We start from the raw sequence: 5,630 nt of genomic DNA, 5'->3' as shown, positions 1-5,630 counted from the left end.
AGAACGACTTGTGAGCCACAACATACTTTTACGGTGCCTCGTGGGAAAGGGTTAAAATTTATTTTCTGGCTATTAACAATATTAGATGAATAACACCCATGTTCCTATCTTCTACTCTTGACTGTATACACTCATATTTCAAACTTTACTTATTTTGTTAAAAAAAAAATTGTGCCCCCCAAAACAGTGGAAAAGATTTCGCTAATTCCAGTTATGTTTTGGGCAAATCCATTTCTTTCTGTAACATTTGTTGTCATTGCTGGATTTATCTTAGCACAAACTTCTATTTTCACCCAAAAATTCCCAAGTCATAAAAATATCTTTAAAAGTGACTATTGAGATGCAATGGCAGACACAGTCCATAGACAAGCGAGGCGCTGTTTTAGAATTTTTTCTAATTTTATAAAACCCCTTTAAATAAAAATAGAGGCATATAATTTGTTGGGAAATATTAAACATCATACAGCTACAAATCTGAGAATATGACATTTGCCAAATCCAGTTCCTTTATATTATTATATTATAAGTGATACATTTTGGTTTATTGAGCTAATATTACTTTGTTCTCTACGGTTTTTTTTTCTAAATGCAGGAGAACAATGTGACTGATGTCATAGAATTTTTCCTCTTGGGTTTTCAAGGTGACACACAACAAAGAATTTTGCTCTTCTGTCTTCTTTTTGTATTATTTTTCCTCACGGTATGTGGGAATCTCCTGATCATCACCCTGGTGTCCACCAGCAAGAACCTCCACACTCCAATGTACTTCTTCATCTCACAACTGTCCATCAATGACATTTTACTGCCAGCTATTATTGTCCCCAACTTGTTTTACATTCTCCTGCATAATGGGGGACCATCACTTTTATTGGCTGCATGACTCAGTTTTTATTTTTTGCCTCCTCTGAAGCATTTGAATGTCTTCTCCTCACAGTGATGTCTTATGACAGATATGTGGCCATCTGTAATCCCCTCCGTTACATCTCTATCATGACAAGCGGGTATTGTGTGAGATTGGCCGCCATATCCTGGTCAGTCGGTTTTTCCTGTGCATTTAGTGGCACCCTAACAATATCAAGGCTAAAGTTCTGTGGATTTAATATCATCGACCATTTGTTCTGTGATCCTCTTCCCTTACAGGAAATTTCATGTTCTGATACTTTTCCTGTAAAACTACAAATGTATCTACAAAGTATTCCATTATTGATTATTCCCAGCATTATAATTGTTATCTCTAATGTTAACATTGTCCATGCTATCTTACGGATCTCATCTAATATCAGTAGACAGAAAGCCTTCTCCACCTGTAGCTCCCACCTCACTGTGGTCTTCATATTTTACTTGACAATATTCAGTGTTTATGTTCTTCCAACAAGTGGACAAACATCGGACATGAATAAAATCACATCACTGCTCTACACTGTATTTACTCCTCTGTTCAATCCCATTATATACAGTCTGAGAAATAAGGATATTAAGAAAGCCGTACAGGAAAATATTCAGAAATATGTGTAATCTGTTTTTTTTTTCTCTTATCCTCTTGTCTCTGCAGCCAGTATTCATATTCCTGACAGAGCCACATTTATGTCACGTTATGAGTTTATACCTTTGGAATGCTTTTATTTATACTAGCAATTTTTCTTGTAACACACTATACTTTATGTTAGTGGTAAATTTTGGTCAAAACATTTAATATTTATTTGTGATCACAAAGATTTATCAAAAATCTAGAAAGATTAGCAATGTCCTTTAGTGGTAAAAAATGTCAAGGCTCTGTGACGCGCGCTTAGCCCACAAAAGCCTTGTAAACAACGGCTATTTTTACACACGTTTACAATTTAGTTCTAATGAAAAAATAATGTCTTAAAAGCGAATCGACTCAAAGCCATCAAACTTCTGACACCTGTAGCAGCTGACACTCTGACCTACCCCCAAAAAATGTCAAGGGTCTGCGCCGCATTCTTAGCCCCCAAAAGCCTTTTTAGCTGCTTCTGTTTTACGCATAGAGTGCGTAATTTACGATTTAAATCTAAGAAATAAACGATATCATAAACAATAGTGCAAAATCCCTAATTTTTTATACACATCTAGCCTTTGACGCTCTGACCTACCCTATAAAAACCTAGGCAAGCAAGACAGATGTAGCCCGCGCAGCGGGCCAAAAAAATGATGCCTTTTTCACTAAAATGGGTATAAATAATCATTTTCCACAATGCTGTCCCAGAGCATTTCACAACAAGCAACGAACCGCGGGTCTGATGGAATCTACCTAGGCGTCCATTCATTCGACTTACACAGACGAGTAATAAGATACCTGACTCGGTCAGTTGCTGTAAATGGGGAACCCTCTCTTGCCCCCGAAACATGACGCAGTTCCTTCATTTATAGCTAAATTAGAGCGGTTTTAGCAAAATATTTCCGTAACTGTTTATTGTGAAGTTCCGAGCCCTGGAACGTTCATGCATCTCCATGTCCTGAGTATGTCTACCAGAACTCATGAACCTGCGTTGTGTGGTTCGCCCAGAAAAACCTCGTCACGATGGCTGTATTTTAGGATTGTTTACAATAAAGAAACAATATCTAATAAAGAAACAATATCTGAGAAACGAATTGTCCAAAAGCCGTAACATTTTATATACTCGTAGCCTTTGACACTCTTACCTACACCCTAAAAAATCAGGGCACCCAAACAAACGTAAAATTGTTGAGCAATCAAATCTCTGTGCTCAATAATTTATTGCTGTCAACCCCGGTAGTTTTTATGCCAGGCCATACAGGTGCGACGATCCCTTCCACCCAGTTCTCTGAATGCCCCATAGGCCCAACCAGCCTAGGAGAGGGTGGTCAGAACGGGCCAACCGATGGAGCTTCCCACCCGTTTGTAAATCTCTGTATTTTATTTTTTATTTTTTTTCGTTTTTTTGAGTTAACTTTAGATGGTGCAAAAGTAAAGGCCTGGCCATGACAGAGCTTATATGATGTCATGCAGATATGAGTCTCTACAGTTACCTACAAGGGAGCCTTTGCCACTCCATTTGCCATTGTATGGCAGCAGCGTATGACATCATATTCCAGAAGCATTGTTCCTAGGGGAGAATACCTTTATAAAATAGCACCCAATGGCGCCTGACACAGGTTTTTTTCCGTATTCTGTGTAAATTCAAACATTTTCTTGAGAGAAAATTGTAGACATACAGAGGTACAGTGTGGCTCCATACATTTCTTGGCTGCTGAACTATTTAGTCATCTATTATTGAATTATTAAGCTTCCTTACTATGTATACCTGTAGTCATTATGCCGACCACCATAATCATTATCTCTTTTGGTAAAATTGCATCTGTCATCTTAAGGATTCCATCCGGTACAGGTAGGCAGAAAGCCTTCTCCACCTGTACCTCCCACCTCACTGTGGTCTCCATATTTTACTGCTCTCTGTTCACTGCTTATGTCACTGCTTATGGGCAGTGTTAGAAGCATTCCAGCCTCTAACAAGCGGTCTAGGGTTTAAGTGGCGAAAAAATTTCAAGCGTGCTAGAGTGTGTTTTAGAGTCTTTTACCTTATGGGACCGAAAGTTTTGTATGGACGGACGCGGTCCGTTATGGACCCTCGCCATCACCACCGGTGGTGAAAAGTAAATAATTAAATCTTCAGGGAAGCGACCGGCGTCGTTTCTGACTCTGGAAGTTTTTTTTTTTTTATAAATTCTTTATTTTAAAGACAAAGTTTTTTTCAATATACATAAACAACATATGACATATAACAGTATAAAGGCAATGCAATAGAAACAGTGACTTTCATATATCAAATTGCAATTAGGCAATTCCTGCATATCTTAGATCCATAAGATAAGGTTCACACAAAAGCCATTCCCTACTGAAAAACAGATCCTAGCGACGTACATAACAGACAAAAAATCATAAAGGAAAATATATGAGAGAATAAACCAAAATAAAATGAAATTAAATCAAAATTAATCCAAATAAGATAAGAACACGTATCTCCAGCACAATAGGTCATAAGCATAAGGTATAAGATCCAGCGCATCCTAGAATTTGCAAAGACTCTCACATCTCCAGGGCCAGCTGTCTCTCGGATGAGGCCCCCGACGAAATAATACATTCCATATGATCAGACACATAGATAGCTCGCAGGGTAGACGGGTCTTCATCTTGGGCGACTTGGAATACACCACAGGTTGCCATGAGCGGCATGTGCGCGCATTGATAGATCCATTGCCACTGGCATCCAAGAGGGGACAGCTATAGGATCCAATTCCAGCGGCTGCCACGCTCGCTCCAGATCTTCAGGCGTACGAATAGTTATCTGTCTCCCCACTCTCATTGTCGCCAGGCCTAACAGAAAAAGCCATCTGATTGGCAGCTTATGAGCCCGCAGAGCATATGTAACAGGCTTTAAGATGCGGCGCTTCGCTAGTGTACTAGCTTTCAAGATCCTGATACACCGCAAGTTTGGTACCTTCAAAATTTATCTGCGGAGCATCCCTCGCGGCTATTAAAATGGCAGCCGTGTGCACAAAACTGAGAATTCCACATATGACATCTCGAGGGGGCTCCGTGGCAGCGGGTTTAGTCCTCAGTGCCCTGTGAACCCTCTCTATCACCAAGGAAGCAACCTGGTCAGCTCCTATTAAGGAGGTAAAGATCTGCATCACAGTACCTGCCAAGGAGTCCAGAGCAACCGATTCCGGAAGACCCCACAGCCTGACATTCTTCCTCCTACTGCGGTTCTCCTGGTCCTCCAGATGTAAGTATAAGGCATTCAAGTGGTTAGTGTGTTCTTTCGTGGTATTATGCAGAGTAGCCTGTTGATCCATAACTGCAGCCTGTGTCTCCTCCAACGCCAGGACCCTATGACCGATGTGGTGCATGTCGGTTTTTATCTCCTTAAGTTCGTTCATCACCGGTATAAGAGCCTGCATCAGGGTCTCCCTCAGGTAAGCCTTCGATATAGGGTCGGCATCCGCCTCCCCTGCACACTCCGAAGGGGCATACAAGCTATCTGAATCCTCTGCTCTCTGATCCTAGTGTGCCAGGTCCGGCGCCATCTTGGATCTCCCCGCCGGAGAAGCTCCTCTTCTCTTAAAGAATTTATCCATCTCTGGCAAAGATTTAGGGTGCCTCGGGGTACCCAGAGTGTCCTTGGTCTTATCCTTCCCTGTTTTCCCCATGGCTGAAGGTAAGTTATCGGTGTTATCAGCTAGTTTTGATGAGTGTGAGGTAGAGCTCCGGGATCACACTACCATCACTCAGCGCAGCAAGCTCTGCCTCCCCTGACTCTGTAAGTTTACCACTAAAGGTCTAAGCAAGAAATATGTACAGTTTTGTGGCGGTGGCATGCATGGTTTACGCCAAACAAAAACGTTCGAAGCGCACAGCCGAAAATGTTCACAGAGTCGAAAAATAAACCGTAGGACAAATAGAGACCCTGGGTAGTCAGCAGGTACAATACATATAGTCGATAAAAGGAATGCCTGCAGGCAAACAGAACCCTTTTTCCCGACCACCCAAATTAAAAATTAAAAATAATAATATTTTAATGGGCTACGTATAGCAAATGACAAATGACAGACCACATAAATATGTTTAAAATGATCACTGCCAGAGGTCA

At 40.9% G+C, this 5,630-nt stretch overlaps 1 pseudogene; it reads left to right on the top strand.

Moving 5' to 3' along the window:
• The first annotated feature begins 586 nt into the window (after positions 1-586).
• Positions 587-1,515, top strand: LOC142750688 (olfactory receptor 11L1-like; annotated as a pseudogene).
• The last annotated feature ends 4,115 nt before the right edge of the window (positions 1,516-5,630 follow it).

This window comes from Rhinoderma darwinii, chromosome 3 (assembly GCF_050947455.1).
Source record: "Rhinoderma darwinii isolate aRhiDar2 chromosome 3, aRhiDar2.hap1, whole genome shotgun sequence".
Taxonomy (NCBI): Eukaryota; Metazoa; Chordata; class Amphibia; order Anura; family Rhinodermatidae; genus Rhinoderma; species Rhinoderma darwinii.
The sequence above is the reverse complement of the archived record's forward strand: the minus strand, read 5'-3'. Positions and strand labels throughout refer to the sequence as shown.